The sequence below is a fragment of the Lepisosteus platostomus genome, chromosome 24 (assembly GCF_059453375.1).
Source record: "Lepisosteus platostomus isolate fLepPlt1 chromosome 24, fLepPlt1.hap1, whole genome shotgun sequence".
Taxonomy (NCBI): Eukaryota; Metazoa; Chordata; class Actinopteri; order Semionotiformes; family Lepisosteidae; genus Lepisosteus; species Lepisosteus platostomus.
The window spans coordinates 8,556,957-8,583,217 of NC_142634.1; the positions used below are offsets into that span (position 1 = coordinate 8,556,957).

Consider the following 26,261-nt stretch of genomic DNA (forward strand, 5'->3'; position numbering starts at 1 on the left):
AACCTGTATTTATTATGAGTTCCTGAGGCCTTAGGTGATACTTCAGGGACAGATGCCCATATGTTAGTGAATATGGCTATATTCTAATAAGAGACAGTGCAAGTCTTTTCTGCAATAGAAGCTGTACAGTATATCTATCATAGATAAAAACTACTTACTGTAAATGTATATAACGTTTCATTGGATTAATTTAACAGATATCTAGAAGCTTGAGTCTGAAACACAGGTTAGCTTGTTTGAAACCACCTGTAGTACATCTGTGTTCATTTAAAGCAATTACTGCTTAGCTACCACAATGAAGGACCATGTTTGTCTGCAGCAGGAAAGATGCTATCAGATGCTGATCTTTCAGAGTATGTGACTCTGCAAAGGACAGGGGAAGAATACAAAGATTTAGATCAGTCTAGAAAGACAGGGAAAGTGATCATACTTCATTAATGATCCTTGAAATTGATATGCTGTGCCATGGTGTTTTTAAAGGCCACATCCATTTTACTTAAATCAATGAGACATCTTTAATCTGTGAGAGAATAATTACTCACTGTAATTTTCCTAAGTTTTGTGTCACTTTCAAGGGGAAAAAAAAAAGATTCCTGAGGTCCAAACAGTTTGATATATTTGCTTTAGAAAAGTATGCTGGTACCAGAAACCAATTCTTGATTTATTTGCTGCAGACTGATAAGTGCCGTAGACTCCAGCAGCAACTTTAAGTGCCTTTGAGTGGTCTCATTTGCTTGATCCATTGCTCACTACAAAGCCTAGACATTTTTGTCCATTAAGTCAATATGCTGAAAGAATAAGAAATATCAGGGTTCACTAAGTAGCCAAGATAGCATCCCCAGGCAAATCTTTGTTTCTGTCAATTAGAGATGGTTAAACACTAAATGAGAGGTAATTAATCCATGACTCCTGATGTGATTAGCAGCTCTTATGTTGCTTAATTACACTGAGAGGGGCAAAAATGCTTGATAAAAAAATTCAGAAGTGACAGCTAATTAACAGAGACAATCTGTGTACTGTAGTTACCATGAAGTTCCAATACACAAGTTTATGAAATACATACATATTCCAAGCTTGTTACAAATGTCTTACATAACTGACATTTGTACTACCAAGGTTTATTAATGACTTTTGCGTATATTACAAATTAAATTTGATTGGTAGCCACAAAAGTTAATAATCACTGTGATTCAGTGTTTTTTCTAATATAATTAATGCTAAACCTTCTTAATGTCTTCATTTTTAGTTATTAATTAATCAAAACATTACTGAAAAGTGAAAAAAGTATGGATACAAGGGTCTCAAATGGTAAAAGAATCTTTTCTCCTTCCATCTACTACTTACTACAAAGCAACGTAATGTGCTCAAAAAGTTTTTGGTAAAAGAAGACAAATTCTTCATGACAGCAGTTTTTCAAAGTATAAACAAAACAAGTTTTAAAGATAACAGCAATACAATCATCAGTAATTCAGAATATAAGGAAATCACTCAAAGTCAAACTGAACAACGTGATCCTTGAAATAATAAAAAAGGGAGTTTAAAGAGGAAATACATTTCATTCAAAAATAAGATATTTGGTGTTTTTGTTTGTGTTGACCTCCAATATTCTTTTTATTGTCAAAATGTGCCAAATACCTAGAATTAGTGGTTCTGCTTTTATCCTCTGATAAAGCTGTAGAGCAGACTTCATTAGTGATTTATGCTCAACCACTCTGATTGCATTTTAATATTTTCTGTTAAACTCCATTTTCCTCATGACTAGGTTCCCAGCATCATATGTTCTCTCGCATAAGCTTATCCAAACTATGTTATTAAAGAGAAGAAAAAAAAATTAATCATAAAGTCCAGGATGAAGACTCAGTACAACTTCAAGTCAGATGTAATTGAATTGAGCTGCTAAAATTCCATTAGATACAGTACATTATTTTTCCATTACAGAGCAAAATTGTCTTGGTACACTGAAACAGAACAGAACAGATTATGGAAAAAATGGTGTTTATGGTAAAACACACACATATTGTCATGCACACATGCAGGTAGGGATTGTACTGCGCCTAATTTCCAGTTGGTAAGTATTGGTAGTAGTATGGCATTACACTGCCTGACTGCATGGTTATTTTCTTTTTATATTTTAATATAATGTTCCCTTGAGGAGAGCTGGTTGACTGATTCTGTAAATATCATTTGTCATCTGTTTCTACGAACCTATGAATCTTTTATGTCGATATCAATTTTAGAAGGCCTCCTCTAGGCCTCAATGCCTTACATGTAAGAGCAGACGCCAAGAGAAATCTATATGGGACCTGTAATACATTGTAAGGATAATTAACCTTCTGTGAAGTGACTTTATCAGAGCATTGTTGTTTCATGTGAAACATGTTGTCATGGATAATACTGGTCCCAGAGGCCATATTGGAGTAATTTTATCTAAGCTCCCCAGCGACTCATGCCTGTCAATCCTATCCCCTTTTGCAAAAGAGTGGTGGAGTGGTTTGTTTGTAACTGCCTCATGCAATTGAAGATTTTTGTCTCTACACAATGCACTTTTTATACCTCTAAAAAAAAGTCTGAGATAATGAGAGTGCATTACATTCATTAAGCTTTTTTTAAAAAGAAACAGATTATGCTTCTCACTGTTAGGTTTGCAACTGCATGTAGACTCCATGACTCTTTCAATGTAAATGATTGGTATGGGTATCCCATTTCAGAATGTATAAGAAGGGACAATCAGAGGTTTTCCACAATGCAAGAAAGGGGTCTCGACATTTTGGAGGGGACAATCCAGTCCAAATCAGTTTTGCTCAAGTTGAAGTATTTCCTATGTTCTCCAGTGCAATATTTTGACACAATTATTGCCTTAATTGCAATATTGACCTGCTTATAATTAAGAATTATTATTTAATAATACATTAATAACAGTTCATAATTAATAATAGATAATTAACAAGCAATTATTAATAATTCATAATTGATAATCAAGGAGCTGGGTGCAGCAGATTTGCGCAAGTGAATGGATTAAAAGGTACATAAGCAGCCCTGGTCTAAATGCTAGCTGAAGCCGTCTAAAAGTGTGCAGCAATATAGTGATTTGATGATTTCAAGTAATGTCCACAGGGTACTTAAAGCACATTCCACTTGGGAAGCAAAAAAATATTAAGCATGAATGAACCATTCTTTAGATCCGTTTACTAGTTATATTAAGTCTCAAACAAAACGCTCTTGTCCAGGAAAACTGTTTTGTGATAAATTTTCTGCATTACAGGATACAGGAGTTTTGGCAGAATAATTTCACCCCTACTTACTGTAAACTGTTTGAATGACAGACAACCAATTTCAGCGAACCACGGCTGAGATACAGTACAAAACCAAAATAATATACTTTTCACATCTACTGTAGTTTTTTACTGAATGATTTCACCAGGTTTTTTAGACAGAGCTGATAGAACTTTAAAAGCTATACATATATTGTAATGGGAAAACGGTGTATCCACAATAAGAGGTACTTATACTGTACATATGTGATACTAGCATGTGCGTGCAAAGAAGCTTTAGAGATGAAACCATGGATTTCCCATAGTTTAAAAGACCAACAAACTAAAAATACACAAAGAGATAGATCAAGCCTTCACTATTTCAAAGGATTTACCACTGGTCTTTGCAAGATGCCCTTTTTTCAGGAAATCCTACTATGAGCATGGAAATTCTTTCAGAAATCATTATCCAAATGGACCAATTCCATATGAATTGAGATGTAAATTACCCTAGTTTCAAACAAAATTAAATTCTGGGAAAATAAGATCTAAACAAAACTTTTCTTTAATCTCAGGAAAGTTAAATTGAGTCCATCAAGCATATCGATGGGACGAAATATATAAAAATACAGAAATGTAATAATAACAAAAAAGCCTGCCAGCCTTTTTATCAAGCAAGATTATTTTTTATTGTTTATCTACTTGTAACAAACATAATTCCCACCTTTGTTATTGCATTGGTGTCTCATATTTCTGTGAAATGGAAATGTAACCTTCTGCTCTCTCAATCACAAAATGTAATTGTACTGAGGAAGAGATATGTCCTGACTGGAATGTAATCCTTTAAACTCATTTCATCTGCTCTGGGAATACTCCTTTCTCTTTTGATCTATAGAGTCTAATAATAGGAAGCATGACTACCCCCATAGTTATATGCATTTCAGGATTCACAACAAGGCACAACAAATTGTACTAAACATTAGCTCCCATATTTCCAGCATGAGATACATTCACTTGAAAGAGCTAAAATATATTTTTACAGCCAACAGTGAGGTTTCTTCTCCTTTATACCATGATCATGTCTTATTGTTTGAATTCTTGCTGCATTGCAGGTTTCACATTGAGCTAGCCCTACGAACTTTGAATGCACAGTGTGTAACATGCCAGCTCCTATCAGTGTATTCAATCCCTGTAGCTGGGTATGGTCCTGTGATACTGTATCTGAAGCTCTGGGTCCTTCGCATAGCTATTGTCATCTAGTTAATACATCCAATTAATCAGAACCTGTTGCTTGCTAAGTTCTCAACAAACTAGATCTAGTTGAAAGTCAGAAATGTTGTGAGTACAGAACTTTCAACAGAGTATGTAGCTTAGCTAAAAGCTACTTGAGTCTGATTAGCGAGAAACCAACTGGTACATCTAAACGACACAATAAGGGATGACAGATTCCATTGATAACATTCCAATATTGATAAAAAAGAAAATCTATGTGGTGCAATACTAGTACAAGGTAAAACAAAAGGTCATAAAAAGACAATAAAATGGTACCAAAAAGACATATTTCTTCTCATATTCACATAATAAACATAGTGTTGTCCCTAGTTGATTGACCTGAAACATTTCAGATGCAGTCTCAAATGTGTTGTAAAAACTTGGTAACATATAATACATTTTTCAAAAAAGAACATACAGTAACCCCATACTAATCAGCTTTCTTTGATAGCACATTTTAGGTTTTACTCACTTTCAGCTTTTAATTTGAGAAATGATATTAATGAACCAAGGAACCAATCAGTTTATAAATATCAAATTGTAAGAAAGGAGGAAAAAAGGAATAATTAAAGTTTGATTTTCTCTTGATTTAAAACAAACGAATAACCAGATTGCTACAACAGTGGCAGTTGAAGTCAACAAATGTCAAGTCCTAGAATATTATCTGTCTATTTTACTATGATAACGTTATTTCATTTAAACAATTAAATCAATTTAGTAACATATTGCACTTTATTTTCTTTAAAATCAAATACTTTAAACCTTATCCTTAAAACAAATTATAATTAATAAAAGCTATCTGCAGATGCTTTGCCTTAGAAGAAAGCACCATTGTTGATCTGGATAATGCTTATGAAATTTCCAAGTTTAATCGAGACCACATATCAAGTGCAAACAATTACACAGTGTTGTACTTGTAGTGAAAATGCACAGAGTTTATCTGAGTAGTCTGTGAGAATCCATGGAGAAAGTTTATCTAATGTTTGATATAATTTTCCTAACCTTAAAATGATTGGCTACATTCTGTAACACCGCCATAACTCCTTTATTAACAAAATCCACAAACACCAAAACAAAATTTCACAAAAATGCTAGGACTTCTGGAACTTGTGCGATACATTTATATTTATGTTTATATTATGCAATACAACTTTTTGTGTACTGTTCTGGTTTGTTCATTGTATGTTCTGGACTGTGAGTAACTCTTTTTAGTGCACTTCTCACTGTACTGATTGTATTGTATTATATGTATTGTATTATTATTATTGTATCATTCATTAAACTGTGCTGTGTTGACTGTGTTAAGCTGCTGTTGCACTGCAATTTCCCTCATGGGATCAATAAAGTATCTATCTATCTAAAGTGCATGTGCAGAAAGTTTTTTCGGTTCCGTCTCAGCTGACTTCTCTCTACCTGGAGTTTTGCTCTTACATTGTGACTAAAAGTATATCTCATTTTAAACCATGATGAATATTTGAATGTCTGTAATGTGTTTCTCACAAATGACTACAAAGGATGATGCATGTTGTAATATTATGTCATGTAGTGTTTATGAAGATAAGACAAGATAACTTTATTGGCCATATACAATTTCTTGTATTAGGATTTTGTCTTTTCACATACCCCAGCTTGCTCTCTATGAGAGACACAGGCACACAGACAGGGAGAGAGCTTGGGGTCAGAGCGCAGGGTCAGCCATTTATACAGCGGCCCTGGTTCAGGGCCCAATGGAGCAGGATTCCTCTGCCGGCCGTGAGATTAGAACCGGCAACCTTTCCAGCCACAGGCGCAGATCCTTAGCCACAGAGTCACCACACAGCCCCAGTGTGTGAAGTGTAGTGTACATGTGTTATGTAGCTCCACGAAAGTAAAGCTTTGTTAGATTGTTGCAGATGTACTGTAGTGTCATTTGTATGTTTGCATATGGAGGAAACGTTCCTTTATTAGATTTCTATTAGTTATGACTTTTAACATAAAAAATATCTGTCAGTCTTATTCAAAAGCAATGGTACATTTGCAGGAATAAAAGAGACTCTGTGGCAGCAAATAAGTGGCAGATCTACAAAAAATACATTGTCTTCCTTATTTCACAAGTGAGAAAAAAGAATGGTTGTGATGTAGGACAGATAAGAAGGCAATAAACGTCTGCAGTTTCCTTTGCTCTTTTGGTTTAAATAGTCCACAACGATTGGTTCATTCCATCAATGGGCTCAGCCTGTTTATCTCAGCAGGCAACCTTGTGAGGAGCAGCCCAAAATCTCTGGGCAGCTGCTCAAGAGGATCGTTTTCTCCTGCTGTACAAATGCACTTGAGCAGAGAAAGAGAAACTGGGTTTGAAAATGAACAGAGTGTGAGCAGGTATTTAATCACTTTGACCACAAAGCAGTACAGAAGTAATTGAATGGCCCAAAAACCTTTCCATTTTCCATTCCAGCTTTCAAAACTGAAATTTGAACTTTGTACACCACACATTCTTCAAGAAAACAAAACTCTATTTAATGATTTCCTATAAGAAAGATGTGAGCAAACTGCGTAAGAATTATTTTCATGACACGAGAACTGTCCCTTAACGTCTTGATAAGTAAGAAGCAATTTAACCTTAAATTCTAAATATAAATGACTGTAATTATTGTTAATGGAAACCAAAATCCCATTGGATTTAATAAGATTCTGTAAGATTTAATGCAGAAGGGGATTATATATAAATGTGAAATTGTTTATGACTTGTCACAATAATACACACAAGGATTATTCAAAGGCATACCTAAAATTCTTTGCTCAATAAATTGTTGCAACTTTCTCACTGTGGATTTGTTGTGTTGACACAGCAATTTGAAACCTCTCACCTCTTATCATTGTACTGAGATAAAAAGGAATAAGAAGTCTATGCATTCTGATGAAGAGAAATCTGTTTATAAGCATCTAGATTTAAGAATGTTTTCTTCTACTGATCATAGAGATTTTGAATGATAAACATGTGATTAGGGTATACCTAGTACATGACAATTCTATGCTTAAAATAAAATGTATCACTCCATCACCTAATACACTTACAGGAAAATCACAACATTACCACCCTAAGATACTCCATTGGTTGATACATTTAGCTAGTACACAAAGCAAATGCAAGGTAAAGTATAACTGGAGATAGAGGAAGAACATTTGGCAGCCTTGTTTTCAAATAAAAGAAAAGCAAAACAATCAAATGATAAGAACAGGAAATAAAAAAGTAGGAAGTGGTGACCTTGTTTTGTGATTTACAGCTTTTTTTAGCTGGGTGATGAGACAGAACAGGGTCAAAGTAAGTATAAAAAAGAGATTGCATGATCAAAATAAAGACACCAATATGTCAGGCCCTACTGTAGGTAATGTCAAATTTAATCATCTGAATTTTGCAAAGAATGCAAACATACCTGCGTAACTGAAAGTTGCTTGATGCTTTAATTTCCTTATAGGCTTACCTACAGCAATGAAATACACATTCTGAAATAATTCAACATTCTATTGATGAAACGTTAAATAGAACAGAAACATTCATGGACTGACAATATCCCATAGGTTAGCAGTATTCTTAATGCTGAAGGTTATTCAATGTAGTTTTTCTAATCCACTTATCCATTACAGGGTGAAGAAGGAAGCTGGAGCCTAACCTGACAGGTAACAGGTGCAAGGCGGGATACACTTTGGATGGGATGCCAGCCATTGCAGGGCACACACAGATACAAACACAGACATACACACACTTACACCAGAGCCAGTTTTCCCAGAAGCCCATTCACTTACCCACCTGCTAGTACTGTATGTCTCTGGACTATAGGAGGAAATCCATGCAAACATGGGATGAATATAGATACCCAATGATGATAGCACTCCAGGTATTGAAACCAGGGTCTCAGCTCTGCAAGGCAGAATTGATAACCACTGTGCCAACATGCCTGCCCAGAAGCAAAAACATAAAATTGCAAATTTAGAATATATCACTATATATAAAATAGCATGTGGAACAAAACCAGTCCAAGTATCTGGCAGTGGGGTAAGTACTATGTTTTGCAATGAGAGGGATACATCAACATTATTGAGGTAAGTGCAGCATACAGAAGACACCTACAGTACACAGGGCAGATAGTGCATAGTGAAAGAGTAAAAGTTCTGCAACAAAAAAAAAGGATGTTGCAGATTTCAAGTGTAATGAGGCTTTGTTGAAATAATGGGAGTTGTAGAGGTGAATCTAAAGAGTAAGGTTTAGTGAAGTTGAGAAGAGATGACCACTGGTGCTTCTGGAAGTCTTGAGGAGGCTTCACAAAGTGCTCAGGGCCTGCACAGTTCTCATCTCAGGTCTTTCCACCAGACTGGAGCAACATTAGAGAGGGAGAACATTTCAAAAGAGAGAGAGCAAAAAGAATCCCAGCCTGTAGAGAATGAAGACAGGCAGAGAATAGAGAGAAACAGGGGCTTGGTAGTGGTAGTGGCAGGGAAAAGGCCTTAATTCCTGATTAATAGAAACAGGGAGGCCAGCTGAAAGAGAAATACAGTAGACTACAGTAGGTGAAACAGAACAGCATGTAGAACATCTGGTTGAAAAGGGGCATTTTCTCTGAATGTTTTTGAGGAAAAATTGATAGGAGAGGAGAGGGAGGGGGGTCAAGGATCATTCCAAGCTTCCAGTAATGGATGAGTGGTGATATTTTAAATTATTTTGGTGTTTCTTTTCTCCCCCCAAATAAAGCTCTTAGTATCAAGCAATAGTGCTCAATTCCAAGCCAGACATGCAAAATGAAATGCTGATGAGGCTGCTAATTGTATTTACAGTGCTTAGGAAACTGCTTACATACTCTTTATTATCATAGTCAGATATATTCAAAGAGAGGATTGTTCTTGGCATCTTGAACAAAGTAAAAGCACTTTAAAGTAAGTCAAGAATCCATGGTGACACTGGGCAAACTTACTATATGCAGTACTGTAGTCACGTGGCTAAGACATATAGACCACATACTGTAAACAGTATCACAGACAACAGATTAAAAAACAGTTAAAATTGTCAAATCTACCAAATGTCATGTATAGTTTTACTTCCCACTAAAAGAGGTACTTCAGCTTGATATCCTCTATAGAACATGTGAATTCAGTGCACAAAAATGTCACTGTCACCTCAGTTCAGCAATAATTATAGAGGTACAGTATGTGACTTATTGTCACTGACACTCTCAAACCAACCCTTTGGTTTCTTGAAAAAGATCAATGTTTATGTCAGGGGAGACAATGACATTTAATCTTAAGAACTGATATACAGTATAGAAGTTATTAAAAAAAACCTTCATATATTGATTTGAAAAATAAGGTAGAAAATAAGACGATAAAATTCAAAATGATTTCCGAATTTAACTGCAAGAAAGTATCATGCTTGGGAAAGTCAAAACCAAATGAGTTCCTGGATTAATATTTCTGGAATTAATATTCCAGATTAATATTCCAAAGGCATCTCAGATTAATTAACAAATTATCCAAACCAATTAACAAATTAAGTATTTAATAACACATTATTGTACATACAGGAATATATACTGTATAACCAGATTAAAACATAGTAGAAAAAGATACTGTACTGTTAGACTGTCAGGATATTAAGGATCTTTCTGAGAATGGTTGTGCTGAGTATGATGCTGTTAGGTTTATCTGGGCAAGACTGATTCTCAGACAGCTTTAGAAGACAGAATGATCTCACTGGATATCTTTTGGGAAAATGGAATTGTAAGCCAAACCACAGATGTATGGAAAGATACAGCATATTAATGCACTATAAGAGGATTTATATCTCTGTGTAATCTTGAAATTAATATAGATTTTCTGAGCTAAAATCATAATTTTGTTGGAGCCCAAGATATCTTTGTGATTGCAGTTTAAGAAATCTATGTAGTCTGGAGGGAGAAGGTTTATGTAGGATGTGAGATTTTTGCCATGTCATTTCCAAACTGTTTTTGTTACTTTCTATTTCAAGTTTAAAAAATTGCCAAAACACCTTATTTCTTGATCTTGCCACAATATCTTAACAGGTCCCATTGCATTAAATTAACATATCTGAATGTTATTTAACACATCTTGTTCCGTTTGCATGTAAATTACAGCATGAATGTGACAGTGACGTGGTGCACACAGTGCACAGAGCAAGAAAAGATATGGTAACATTACACATTAATTACTGTTTCATTTTTGCCAAACTACTTAATCATGTTACCCCACTTCAAAGACAAGAAAGCACAGTTTTTCAGTTTTATTACCATATCAGTTTTACTACTGTGTGCAGTTAAAGAACCTAAAACAAATTCCAACAACAACACCAAATTGTAATAAAGGAATTTCAATTATTCTTTTTTAGCTAAAATATTGTTATTGTTTAAAAGACATTTCTGTTTTTCTTATTTACTGGACAAATTCCTTAGCTGTCGTTTTGAGCTTAATTAAAAGGCTCTAGCACACCAGGCAAAAACGGGTCAGCTAATAAGATGGCATGAATCACACGTCTTTTTCACTCCTTTACATCCATTACATTTTTATTCCTACCTGCAGGCAAAATATTCTCTTGACATTACTATAGCTGTCCAGAGTGATAAAAGGAAAAGTAAAAAGGAACTTCCAAGTTCAGAACTTAAAAAGCCCAGAGATGAAAGTTGAAATTGATTCTCACCTACCAACCAGCTCAAATCCAAGGTAGGTTTATCCTGTCCATAACATTGTATTCTATTTTCCTAGACTAGCCTTCTTCCTGTGGTTTAATTTGTGCATGGCGATAACAGCAGTGTGTTCCAAATCTGGAAGACCGGAATGTTGTGGGACATCAGGAAGGAAACAATGGGTTATGATCTCAAAAACTAATGAATGTAATTAATGCACCATTTCACTAAAACAATTCAGTTTTGATTGCTGTTTCCTGCTTCAAATTTTAGGGGGTGGGGGGGGGGGGTATCTGTACATGATTTCCCCAGCCTGAGGAAAATGGACACTTCTGAAAAAGAATAATAGATGTAATTTAATTTTGGCTTTTTAGTTTTATATTTGGGTTAATTACATCTAGATTAATGTCCAATACCCATTTTAGAAGCACTCATAAAATATTACTGCAGCAACAGAATGACGATGCATTAATACTCAATGTAATCTATGAGTACTATCATAAAGAAGGGCTCAAGTCAGTAGAGGCTACAAAAAGTAACACCATCCCAATCAAATCATTTAAAGTCATATGAAGATGCTGTTTCAGCAACAAATAGGCCATCAGTCAGAATGTTAAAGGAAGTAAAGTGATAGATCATACTGTACATATTCAAATCTTCAGATATTAAAGCCCGTATCATTTATATGAATTATATGAAGTGAACTTTAGAGAGGACAGTTTAGAAGTCTGAATGGTTCTGTTTTAAAAGCTTATTAACATCACAAATCTGTTTCTCAGTATTGAATTATACCAATACCACATCACATTGAGGACCACTGTTACTGTATGGCATTGAACTAAGCAAATACAGCTAATCTTTTAGCTCATTTTAAATACCTAACTAGAAAAAGAGCTTGTATTATTATACTGTAATTTAAAAGGTCAACAAAAAACAGAGAGCATTGCATTTGAAATGTTAAGTATAGACTGTGCCCAACTGATGCCTTGTCAATCCATGATTTGTCTTTTTTCACTTTGACAGGCCACTGACACAGAAATGACAAGACAGGATTATGTGCTGTTAAAGTGAAACTATTAAAAGAGGCTAATCGTCTAGGAGTTTACAATTTCTTCTTCTACTATCAGAAATTAATTATATATTTATACATAAGTAATTAAAAATAGGAGTGGGAAATGAAATCAAGATAGAAAGAAACTTGAAACTCAACATTCAAAGCAAGACAGGAAACTACATTTCTGGAAAAGCTGCAAAAAGGACACTTTTGCCAGTTCTGAAAAAGAAAAGCTTTCAACGATAAGGCTTAAAGAAAAGGCTACTGTTAGAAAGGAGAAGGGGAAAAAGTCTTGAATCTACACAACAGTTTGGCTAATTCCTGGAGATATTAAGGGGGTTGTTAAGCAAAAATTTGCAGGGGGCTAAATTGCATCCATTTGCACACACATTTTCTATCACCTTCATCCCAGTTTCACCCTTACAGCTGCCTCCCTATTTCATTGCCTGCAATGCGAGGTAGACATTGTCATTTCCTCAGCTAGGCAAGTTAACGCCAAACATTAAAATATTAACTACTGTATACCATCCCTTTACACCTGTCATGTCAGCATGTACAGTAAATTAAGAAAATTTACAGATAATTAGAATTTGACCAAATGACTGAAAAGATAACCTGATAAACGCAATGGCACAATGCATAATTATTGTTGGACTCTTTCAGTGTTTGCATGAAGCAAATAGAAGCAAAGTGTATGATACGGGGGCTTGTCTTCATCCCAAGGTTTTTCCTTGCAAACCTTATTAAAAGTGAAGCACACAGAATATGATTAAGACTCCATAACATAATTCACAAAAGCAAAGTACTGGCCATAATATTATATTTGAGATCACTATTTCTTGCAAAGGAACAAGTAAAGGTTTATTCCATGCTGAAAAAAAAAGAAAAGAAACACAACGTTTCGGCTGTGGAGCCTCCTCCAGTTGTTAGGGAGAGAGGAAAACCGACAGTTGATAAAGCACGGGAGAACAAAAGCCAGGAGTGGAGAGGAGGCAGGAGCAGGAGAGAAGCAGTATTGACACTCAGGTGGTGAGAGGTCGAGAGAGGTAAAGAGAGTAGTGAAATCAAAACCTGCAAATGAACAGAGAGGATTAGAAGGAAACAAATCTGTTGTTGAGAGAAGGGGGAAGGTGTGATCCTAGTTTTAGGATAATTTTGGTTTCGGATGTCTTTCTGCAATAAGAGTCACAAAACCCCTATTTGAAAATGCAGACGGAGAGCTCAGAATGATAATGGCTGTTAGAGGTGAAATGGGAAACTATGGGCTTGGAGAGATCTTTTATCCTCACAGCCCTGGCATGTTCCCTGAAATGGTCCCCCAGTCTCCTTTCTGTTTCACCAATGTAAATGGTTTCTGCACGATATGGAGTAAATAAGGTTGCTGGAAGTACAAGATACCATCTGAGTTATCTGGTATTGTCCAGAGAAGTCTTGAATGTGTGTGGATTGGATATATATTGGATATAATGCTTGCTTTGGCAGTACATATACATCAATTGGAATGAGACAGAGAAGATGGCCCCTGAGCAGGGATGACATCACTATTTCATTCTTGAAAAGTACCTTTATTACTTCTTGCCAATTAAATTAATCAAGCATATTTTAATTACATTTAAATAAGTAGTATGAGAGATAATGTACAGTATAATAACAAAAGCTATACAGTACCTTTAGAAATCATATACTGCACAGTATATTATTTTTAATACCTCGATAAGCAGGTTGTTAGTGCTGAAAGACTCAAGATAGAATTTAATTGTTTTAGAGCAGGTGAATAATTTGTGGAAAGGACTGACAGACTTACAGTAGTAAGTAACAGTAAAATTTTCTGGCAATTCTGCAATGTCACAATGGTGAAACAGCATAACATAAATTAATGCATAGGTGACGGATGAAAAATGTAACTAATACTGTAGCTCATGGGAGAGAGGATGAGCACATTAAAACATTTAATGGATTTTGCCTCAAGCAAGCATAAACGTAGCCCCAGTCTGAATTATGCATTGAATATAGAGAAAAGTCTTTTCTTGGTCTTAAGCTTTTTATTTTGATTTCCATTTTTTGATGAACATGAGACACACGACATAATCTAAAGCTACACCCATACATGCAATGGTTTTGTTAAAATAGGAATTCAGCAGTTCCCTTCTCACTTCAAATGCCGCACAAAAAAACAAATATTCTGACCTTCAAATGTGTCAGTAACAAAATACTTTGTTCCTATGAAACATAAAAAAACACATGAGAATGTATTGCCTCTCAGATCTTGAGATGTCCTCATGAACCTGTCCTTTAAAAACAAAATCATTATTGCATGTGAAAACAATAGATCCATATATGAGGTGATTTTACAATTTTCCTTTTACTTTTACACTGAGTACCGTATATCTGACTTTGTTTAGAATTGGCACATTTACACTGTATTCTCATTTAGTAACAGACAATTATATCCAATGTGACATTACACATTACTATAAACCCTTTTAATTTACATAAGCAAGTGTACAAAGGAATAGCTGACATGGGGTGTGTCTTGTTCACTGCCAGATTCTTCTCAGACTGAACTCTTTGTTGCCACGTTCAAATTCTAGCTGGCCTAAAAACAAGATTCTTCTTCGACAATTCAAAAAGATTTGTCTCATTTATAGGAGTTGCTTTTTCCGGGTGATATCTGTATGTTTAAGTTTGTTTCACTTATGTTTAATCTATTCCTGTTTTTTTTTCCCACTGAATTCAATTTCAGACTAGGGGTGCTATCTGTGTGCAGTTTTTCCATGTAGTGTATGTTCTCCTTGTGTTCATGTGGGCTTCCTCCAGGTGCTCTACTTTCCTCCAACAGTCCAAAGACATACTGGAAAGTTAATTGGATTCTGGATAAATCTCCCCTGGTGTGAGTGTGTTTTTGTGTCTCTGTAATGGACTGGTGTCCTCTCCAGAGCGTATTCTGCCTTGAGCCAGTTGCTTACTGGAATAGGCTCCAGCTCCCCTGTGACCCTGTATTAGATGAAGCGGTTACAAAATGGATGGATGAAATGTAAATTAATAAGGAGGAAAATCAAATGGTAGGACTGAGCAGTGATAGCACCTGCAACTGCATCTCCATCATCTAAAAGTTTCCCGTGTAATCATAAAGTCATTTAGCCTTTATTGCTTCTTGATTACTGAAATTATAGTATCGTGTACAGCTGTTTAACGTGCAACCTTGAATGAATGGCAGAATATTCCCACTTTGTTAATGGAAAGAGACAACTACCAAAGTCACTTAAAATGTGCTCTTGAAGAATACTATTAGACAATTTTTTGTCACAGTTGAAGGACTTTCCTGTTTAAAGGCACTAGACAACAATAAACAGCAGTTTAACAATACATCTTGTCACAATAATACATAAGTCACAATATATTAAAGAGAGTGTCTTTAAGAATTTGCAAGTACATGGTATCTGTATTATTAAAAATACCCTGCATTAGAAGAAAATAATGGTATATAGACTGGATTTTGTTTGTTTCAGTCACAGTCACAGCCTTTGGAAATCTTAAAATTCTCTTTAAAGAGCTGACCTACAGTATGACCTACAGTATATACAGTATAAGTCAATGAGTATATTTTTTTAAAATAAGGATATCTTATTAAATTGCAATATCTGTTAAAAACATTTGCTGCTCTGAAGCCTGGAGAGTGAATATAAGTTTGATCCACTGTACACATTCATTGGTTTTGATTGACAAGGAGCCAGGTACAATTGCATGAAAATGTATCAATTATTTTCATAGTACCTTGGATTTAGGCTCATGAATACGTACAGTACACCATATCCATTAGTTATGAGCAAAGATTCATTAGTGTGTTTGGGTGGATGTTATAGCCACTGTTGTAACTGTTTTCTTGTATTTTAGAATATTAATGAATTGTTGAACTCTCCAATGGCTCAGTATGAATTCAATTTATTCAGAATTCCAAATTGAGTGGATATATTGTCATTTTTAACTAATTAATAAATTCTAACCATTTAATTGATATAATAAGAAATTAATTGTCATGTCACTAAGTATTAATATAATGTATAGATATACTGTATGACATACTGATAAATGACATTCAAAAAGGTTAAATTTTAGGTCTTTAGATATGTATTTTATGCATTTTTGTCTAACTCATTAAATAAATCAATTAAGAAATGGTCTAAATGAAATTTAGAAACCCAGATCTGTACTTTCGAGTATACTGTGCCGGATATCCCATACCATTTTAGATTTTTCAAGTAAAAAAAAAAGAATTTTACAGAATCCATTTTTATTAGTTTTCCCTACTTGAATTTCAGAACTTTATTCATGTCACGACTTTTGGAAACCCGATTCTTCTTTAGAGCAATTCAATCTAGAAATAATATTTTTGTGTCTGACACACCAAAAAAATACTTTTAAGAGAGTGGTTTGATGTAATGTGCTGCCTACACCCCTCTCCCACCCACACCTGTAATTGCTTTCAGTGAATGCTCAGTCTGTATTCGCTGTGATGAATGACATTCTTTCCCCAATAAATCAGAAGGATAGTATATAGTATTTGCATGTTTCTTTCTCTTATTTTTCCATGCTAAATAAAAATTTGAGTCCTATGTATGCTGCACTCCATTCATATTTAATGTTTATACTTAATACTGTAAATGAATGTACAGTACCTTTCTTTCAGTTATCATTTCCAAAGCCTTCTCTTCATGTGCATATTGTCACACTTGTGTTTCTTCCTGACCTTTTTTCCTAGATACTTTGTACACTTTTTGAATAAAGTGAATAAAGTGAAAAACATTCATTTCATTTCTCTTCCACGCCCCTGCTGTCTGTAGTCTTTCACTTCAACACTCCCTACTGTCTCTGTCCTCCTAGATTTACAGTATGATGCATTTCAGCAAATTAGGAGCAAAAGCATAACCCAGAGGAAAAAAATGTATGTTTTTGCCTGGCCTAAACTCAGCTCCGTTTACTGCAGGGCCGTATTTGTTTAACTTAAAGTTTATTAAGGATTTCTCACAACAACAAAAAAAGAAGGAAAAAGATGATGCAATTCACAATGATAACAAATAGGTCTTTAGAGAGGTAAAAATAAAGAACATTTATGTTTAAATATAAATAGCCATCCAGTTCAACATCATCATATACATAATGCTTCAGTAAATGAAGCACTTTATAGAGGCATATGCTGTATATAATCCTTTGCACATGGAGATTCCTTTTGGGGATTAGAAAAATAAGTAAATTAATTAATAAAAATGGGGTTATAATTTAGGGAAAGCAAAAAAAGAAAGGCAGTACATTTAATAGCTGCTATCATTACCATCTTGATAAATCTGACTTGATCCTTGCGAACATTAGCTAGCAGAGACCTGATTTAGTCAGCAGAGAAACCATTTGAGCAACTGTAGGTTGTACAAGTATGGGTCAAGCTTTGAGCGGGTCCAAAATATATGCGGCAGGGCCTGTGTCTATCACACACCTTGGGCAATGCTTTGGCCATTTTTAGTTCATTTAGTGGACTCTCTATGGAGAGAGATCGATTCTGTGTAGGAGGTATACTTGAAGGTATGTGTTGTCTAGCATTAATAGAAAAAATGCTCTAAATATATCTAGACATACAGTATTTCCCACTGCTTGTTCTCTAATCTTTGGTCCCTCCTCAAACCCAAACAAATTCTGTAGACTGAAGTTAAAACTGAATATGCCAGCAAATTGACGAATGTAATATGTTTGTATTACTTCACCAGTACAGTAGATATTACATGGAATTTATACAGTGGAATTGTTGTGACAGATGACAGCTTGCAAGTCACTGCAAGGATTACCTGCACAAAACCAAAATGATATTAATTTGCTTCCACTTTCACTACATGAAGATGACGATGTTTCCTACTGTGTGGATGAGAAATGGTCCTTAATGTCCCTGGGGATCAGAATGGATATTTACATTAATAAAATATGTGCCTTTCTAAAATTTACATAGAGCTTATTAGCAATTAGATATTTTTATTTATTTCTGCACTTGCTGTTTTGTTGTTTTTGGATGGAAGATTCAGCCTCCCTTAAGAGTCCCTCAATTATATATTGCTTTCAGCTATCCAACTGTGATTGCATTTGTTATTGAAGCAGACAAATGTTCAGATATGTCCTGCCACACACATGGAAGAAGGGTAAAATATCAGGTCTTAGCTATCAGCAAATAAATAGCAGACGTGGACGTATACTGTAAATATGGGCTGTAAAAGTAGTAACAAATAATTGCAATACCTGTTTGTTGCTACTGTATCCCCTGTGAACTCATGAACAGAGGATGATTTATATCTGGTATGCGTTTACAAACAACCTCTAGTTGCTTAAATCATGCAGGGCCTGTTAGGGAAGTTTAAACATCAACCTCTGAGAAATACCTTTCAAAACTGGTTGCAGCAATTGAGTGCTGAATTGTTTTCATTGCAATAGCTAAAAATTAAATCTAATTCATATAGTAGAAACATAACAAGTGACTCAAATTCCAATATACAAAAATAAAAACAAAGCTATAGAACAAACTCCCCTATAGTACCAAAAACGTACATACACAGAAAATGTGTGATACATTTACTATATATTTACGAGACTATTTTTGCCTTTTTGATTTCCTGTCTCAGCACAGCAATAGATACCAGTGTTGAATGTCTGGAAAAAAACACAATCGTTTATATTGCTCTGTACCTTTGTTCCTTTCTCTGTACACTTCTTCCTTAATAAGGTTATTTTACATTGAAATGCTGTTTTAAAGAGACACCTAAATAAATAAAAATGTTCAGTAATACATGGAAAACTTGCATGGGTTTGCCATTTTAATTTATCTCTGTTTCCTTCTGAAATGCTGTGGAGAAGTATAGTTCATGAGCCTGTTTTGCATGCAGCTATGGTCCAGTAAATAAATCTTAAGAGACAGTGGAATTCATTTTAATCCAATTAATAACCAGCCAATACAAGGAAGAATGGAGAATTAACCTATTGTCTGAAGTCTTTTTTCAAAAAAATTTACTTTAATAAGAAACCAACTCAAAGCAATTCTCCTAGAATACTTTAAATTAGTCATTATTAGCAATAAAGTCTAATTCAACAGCAAAATGTAATCCTACAGATTGTTTTCTTTATAAGTACCTTGTCTCAGACTTTTCAGCCTATTAGACACAGACACTAGCTTAAGTTGTGGCATTATGTTACTTCATTTCTGATTTCCAACAATACAATAAAGAGACATGAATTCTAAAAAAGATAAGAGTCCCCAATATGGAGAATCAACAGAAGATATTTGTGCATAGTGGCCAAAACTATTGCCTTGAAATGTTTTAAATGTCAAATAGAAATGTTTATTTTTTGTGAGAATGAACTGTGCAAACCAAATCAGAAGTGATTAAAAGTGTTTACCTGTCATGTCTCCTGAGTAGTGACACACTTAATAGTAGTTTTTGATGTAGAATGGTTTAGGTATTTTATGAAATCCTACACTTCAATCACAATATTTTTAAATGTGATACAGAGGAACATAAGAACCATCCAGAGTTCCTTTTACGTTATTAGACTCCATAACCTTTACCTTACATTCTACTAAACAGTATGCTGTTTGTGTGCAAATTCCATTTTATGAAGTAATCAATACTTATGATGAAAATTGTGTGTTGAAGGACTGCTGATGTATCAATGCATAAAAGCAGCTTTTGACCTGTGATCAATGCTGACCATAGAGCTTAAAAAAATATAAGACTTTAAACTTTAAGTGAATAGATACTGTATATACAGAATGTATGTGTGTGCATGTATTTTTATATATGCTTGTGTGTCTTTCATTTTGCACTCACATTGCATGTTCCTTCTAACTAATGCAATGAAACAAAATGAACAAAATGTTCACACACATAAATTAATCCATCCATCACTATTTTTTATCAACTCACGTCAGGCTTGGAGTCTATTGGTGTTATTTTCCACTCCATGAAATAAATCATGGTCTATTTAAGATGAATAACCATCTATACGGGTAGGTGGTCTATTGATTTGATATTGTTGGAGACTATGAATTATCTATGAACTAAACATATGTGCCAATTAACTGTCTGCTCTGTATAACCTCTATAAGAAATATAAGAAATAAACAATAATGAACCCATTCAAACACTCTCAGTCTAAATGAGGATCTGGTGAACTGGTACAAAGGATTGCTAAGCTCTGAATAAAAGACTTGCCAAAAGGATGTTAATCCATCAAAACCATCTGCTTTTGGCTAGTTATAACAAATGCAGTGCCAGCACATATCAGTACTGCCCGTAATAAGCAATTTCAATATCCTTGGTTATTAATTTTTATTAAAAGACTTCAGTTATAAAGTCAACATCTTAGCTGCACCAATATTAAAATTAATTGAAGTATTTATGGCACAAATTGAATGAAAACATGTGTGTTTTTCAGTAAGTCATGCCTCATGTACTACTGTATATGTCGCATTTGTTTCAATGATTTGGAGTTGCCAATGATCTATAAATATATAGTGCAGTTTTAGCACTGGAATCCATAAAACACTCTGGACTTAAATCTGATGAATATGTCCAGTTGGTATAATTGGAGGCACCTAAAATCTTTGTTCTCTGGCTCAGCTTTGACATAATGATTAATAAATCAGACTCACTGGGTTAAACTGATATTATTAACAACGATAACACACATAGAAAGCAAAACACAAAAAATATTACATAAAGTACAGTACAAGTTACTGTTAACAAACAAAGTGTCTCAGAGGCATACTGTATGTCCTGACCAACCTGAAAAAGCCCAGACTGTTACCAAGTATAATAATATATCTGCACAGGTCAACAAGAGAGATAAACCTTCTTTATTGCCTCTAAACTAAACATAATATGACCTACAGTTAAATTCTCTCTATATAAATCTGGATGCTACTAAGAGCATGTTCTAAAAATGAATGCGCTAACCAGGAGAGACCGTTTTTAACCTAGGGATTCTTTATACATGAAACTAGAGTTTCTTAAAAATAACAGAATGGCAGGCTCTCTTAACAAGATTCAAAAACTTAACTAGAATCTAGTCTTTACAGTTGATCCGAGCAACCTGGCATATGTTTTCACCCCTCTCCTTGAATCTTGTTGTCTATCCTCTCCTGTCTTCTATCCTCTCTTTTTCTCTGTCTTTTATTAATAAACTTAATAAACTTTTTTACTGTAAACCTTTTTACTGTAAAGTGTTTGACTCTTAATGATTTACAATAAATTTAATTAACCAAAATAAATCAGACAATTATTTTGATCAATGGGTCTCAGACTCCCAACAACTCAGAAAACACCTCAGTTCCTTTTCTGCTTTGGAACTCCCAACAACTGCAAAAGTTGACACTAGCTAGATGCTGACCGTTGTCTCAATAGCTCCTTCCAATAACCAATTTAAAAATGGTTATACATTCAATTGGTAATCCACCTTTTTCCAGAAGAAAATTAACTCCTGAGAAGTGATAAGAACTTAAACTGATTTTAAATGAAACCCCTATGCAAACATGTCAAACAATTGCAAAAAACACCAGTGATTAGTACTTTCATCAATCCCATACATCTGAAAAGAAGGAAAAGTTCTTAGTAACTAAATCTGCCAATTGAAAATATTAAAACTAATTTACTAATTTACTCAATATTAAAACTAATTTGTAAATTCAAACTGGCATTACCTAAGAAAATGTCTTTTATATTAGAGCATTACCATGGAAGGTCTGAAAATTTAGTAACTGAAAGCAATGTATGGATTGTTATTCACAAAATTAATCCATTGCACTTCTCTCCTGGTATTTTCCAAACACTTGTGTATTAACTCAGAATTCATTTTTCCAAAGTGAATCAAAGGCAAGTGAAAATGAGTTCTGGAAACCTGAACATGAATAGAAACTGCAGAGTTTAATTTCCCCTGTCAATTACATATTTCAAATTTTAAAGTGTATACAGCTCAACGGCTGCAATTAAAAAGCCATTTCAGACAGAGCATAAAGAAAAGGAAAGCCTTATTTTCAGAGGTAAGCTCACAAGCAACAAACAGAAGTCAAGGTGAAGCACACATGCCAGCCACATTCAAACAGCTCTCAAAGGCTTGAGCATTCAGTCGGTAGAGATTGTTTTCTTTTATATGAAATAAATGTCTTCACATATAAATGCAAACATGCGCTTAATTATCAATTATGATTTATTTCATTCGAAAAGTAGATTTAACATGTTTTTTTCCCCTTGGTTGTAAGTTCTGCTTTTTTTACATGTGTTGGTCTTCAAGATTTGTCCACTTATGCAATGTTTTCTTTTTATGCAAAGTGAAGACAAGGTTGGACATACATGACTTCATCGTTCCCTGCCACCTGAAATAAGTCTGGAAAGAATTTTGTCTGCTTCAGCAATCTGCACTAGGGTTCGAGGATAATATTGCGATGCTACTTTTGTTTGTTGTGGCAAAAGGTAGCCATCAAATCCAGGACTTACATGGCATGCTGCTCCAGACGTTCCATACAGCACCTCCTCTCTGATTATCAGCCCAGAAAACTCATATTCATTTTTTTTCTTTTCATTTCTCCAGCTTTCTGGCAGAATTTCTTCAGGGAGGTTGATGCATAATTCACATAGAGATCAAAACAAGCTGTGCAACCTCGAGTAATAGCCCCCATAGACAATGGCTAAAAAATAAAGTCTGTGGGGAAGAGTAATCATGCCAGTTCAAACTAATGTATGCAGCGTCTTCTGCTAAAAAAAACAACAACTTAAAACTTTGGTCTAAATCTGCATGAAATATTATTTCGCATTACAATAATATCTTGCAATGTCAAACAAATACAAACAGTATGATAATAAACAAAATGATCAGATACAGTATAAAGTTTCAATATTATTTACAATAATAATATTTTTAGCAAGTACCCCTAACCAGGGCAGCTTAATTTTTTTTCTAAAGTTTTACATTAAGACAAGCAAAACACAAAGCATCTCAGCTCCCAATATACAATACTCTTAGAAACAAAAAAAAGTGCAATTTTACTAATTTCACTAAGGGTGTTTATTTGTCATATTTGGTACAGGTTTGATTTGCCTTTACTCTTGAATACATGAATATTTAGCTCAAATGAGGAAGCATTTGCATTCATGTCTTAGCCTTGTTATTTTTTGTGTTTGTAGTTACAGGACTAATCTGCTTATTTCATTGTCAGAGAGAAGCTTATAATGAAGTGAGCTTAAAGCATTCCAGTGTTAAAACCCAAGGACGAGTCTGTGAGTTCTATAGATTTATTACAACCTCTTGACGTTAAGTTTAAGTTGCTGCTTGCAAGTTGAGAAGGTGCTTCCTGCTGCCCCCACATTTTTTCATAAGCATTAAATAAAGTTGACATTCTTAAACAGTTTGAAATGTAATTATGCCTGTGCTCCATGCATGCATGAGTTTAAATTATAACCCTGAATATTGTTGGGGTATTTTTCTGCAATGGTTTCAGGCTTGCATTAGATGAACTCAGACTCCCAGTCTTATGCACCACCCTGCTGGGTTCAGTATCGTGAAATAGCAGGCATGAGCCATTTAAGAGTCACGTCGATAACAATTCATCCGAGCTTTGTTTGTACACTTCACAATTACATGCTTGTGAGTGGTGTCAGACTGCATTACAAAGGGATTAGCTGCCTATGTTCCATTATTCCCAGCTCTCTTTAAACAATGTATTATCATACATGTAGAGGTTCCGGAGGGGTCTTCCGTGGGGTTTTTTTCATTGTAGTCTGGCAACCACCATGATCACTGCACTGCTTTGCATTTTTGCTGACTGAGGATGGTAAAAAGTCTAGGTTTTGGTCACTTTACTGCACCACTGTGACCCTGATGGATTGAACTCTCACTGCAGTAATGCAAAGGCCAAGTATTTTATGCTTTATTCAGCAGTGATTATGTAAAAGCTACCTGGATGAAAGGAGCAATCTTACAATGCTGTAAGGTGGGGAGTGTGAATGCTGAGACTAGAGGTTTAGTGTGTGGGCTGTAGCAGTAGGGTGGCATGTGAAGAAGATGAAAGCCTTGGTTTGCGATATTATAAAAATCTTTCCTTCCCAGGTGTCTCCATAGTGAAAATTTTGAAATGACCTATACTGTCACCTTTAAAGAACAGTCAAAGAGCCAAGTCGCTTTAATCAGAAAAACATTTTCCAAAATGGAAAAGAGAATACTGCTGTACTGTACATAAGTCATCTGTGCCTCCCTGCCATTTTCTGCATAAATAATCACATTCCTAGAAGGTCAACCTGTGCCCCCTTTAGGTCTTTCATTTCTGGCAGCTTAAAGTTTTCTTTTATTTATATATCTATGAAGCAAATGCCAGATGTACAGTCAAGCTATTACACTTCTGCTAAATATTGCTGATGGGGCTTTTGTGTTTCTTTTAGCAAGTTGGGTAAAAATGCAGACAAGGGCTATAATCATTTCTGTACTGAAGGGTGTCTGCTAATTTGTTCCTTGAAATAGTTTATTTTGAAATTAACTAAATTAGCTCATTTTGGTTACCACAGCTATCTACAACAAAGGACAGCAATAGAACAGAAAAAAGATATAGAGCAGTGTGAGTATAGTGTATTTTATAGTCTCTATACAGAGTGTAACAAATTGAGATAACTCAAATATTTTGGAGTTTGTTTTTATAATAAAAATACATTTGGAAGAACTAGAAGAAGTTATTAGCACCTGTGTTTATATGAATGCACTAAAGCTTCCACAGACTAAAAATGCATTGAAATAGTTTATTTAATAATTGAATTAAATAGCAGTAGAAAGTGAAATGTAAATAACATGCACTACATCACACAAAACTATAGATTAAAAGCAACTGATATCATTTTTTTAACCTTATTAGCATGTATTTCTTTATTGTGAATTGAAGAACTTACGGAGAGCCTGACATGTGACAAATGACCATTCTGTATAAGATAAAGATTGTTCTCCTGCACATCATTGGGTTAACAAAAAATGTGGTGAAAGTTTTTTATATTTAGATTTAGATGTGAAAAAACAAACATATTTGATGGTGCTGAACCTGGGCTTTAATTGTGACATATTTGACTAAAGAGAAAGAATAAAGTCATTACAGTAAGCAGGAAACTGCACTTCATAAAAGTCATATATTCTAATTATTGTTTTGGAGTTTTTCAATTCATCTTGTACATTGTTAATGTCACAAACTTAGTTGCTATGAGATTTAAAGGCATGAGTTGCTGATGCATTTTACTCTGTACCTCATTTGCAGTTGCAGCTTTATGGACTACAACAAGTTTGATGTCACTCCAGTACTTCCGATTAAAGGCAAAAAATAAATCAAACGCCCTTACCTTATCACTTATGATGCACAGCTAATGAGATGACTAAACATCGTTCTTCACCATTTCCCATCTTCTTCATGACTGTGAAATTTGCTTTGTAAAAATGCTTACAATTGCTTGTAATTAAGCTTCCAGTCACTAACCGCTTGTTGTGATTGTAACTTTTAGATTTTCTGTACTGCCACACTGACCATTTCTTTGTCTTTGTTGTCAATATGTGGCCCATACTAACAATATCACTAACTTCTGCTATTTAAGGAACCTTGTGGCTGAATTATTCCAAACATGTTAAGTGTCTTTCTATTAAGTATACCACTAATATACAATATGATACTGCTGTATACAATAATACCAAGATGGCCAGGTGGCCACTACTTTGTTCTCAGTCCTCCAGTTGCATCTTTTTGGCAACTGGTGCATCATTTAAATTGAAACTTTGCAGATTTCGTGAACAGTCAAAATTGCTTCTGATTTGGACCTGACACACTGCTGAGATAGCTCTCCCACCCACAGTGTGTCATCATTGGCCTCATGTACAAGCAAAGAGGGGAATTTAGCCAGGTCACCAAGTTCAAAACGTCTGCTCTTACAGGCAGTTCCATGAGATCTTAAAAAAAAAACAGTCCAT

The 26,261-nt window shown here is 34.7% G+C and overlaps 1 long non-coding RNA gene and 1 pseudogene across 1 annotated transcript in view; one reads left to right on the forward strand and one right to left on the reverse strand.

Moving 5' to 3' along the window:
• The window catches only part of LOC148641533 (uncharacterized), a 65,355-nt gene that overhangs the window by 26,106 nt on the left and 12,988 nt on the right, over nt 1–26,261 (reverse strand). The gene's annotated exons all lie outside the window — the stretch shown is intronic.
• Nucleotides 13,712–13,812, forward strand: LOC148641534 (U6 spliceosomal RNA; annotated as a pseudogene).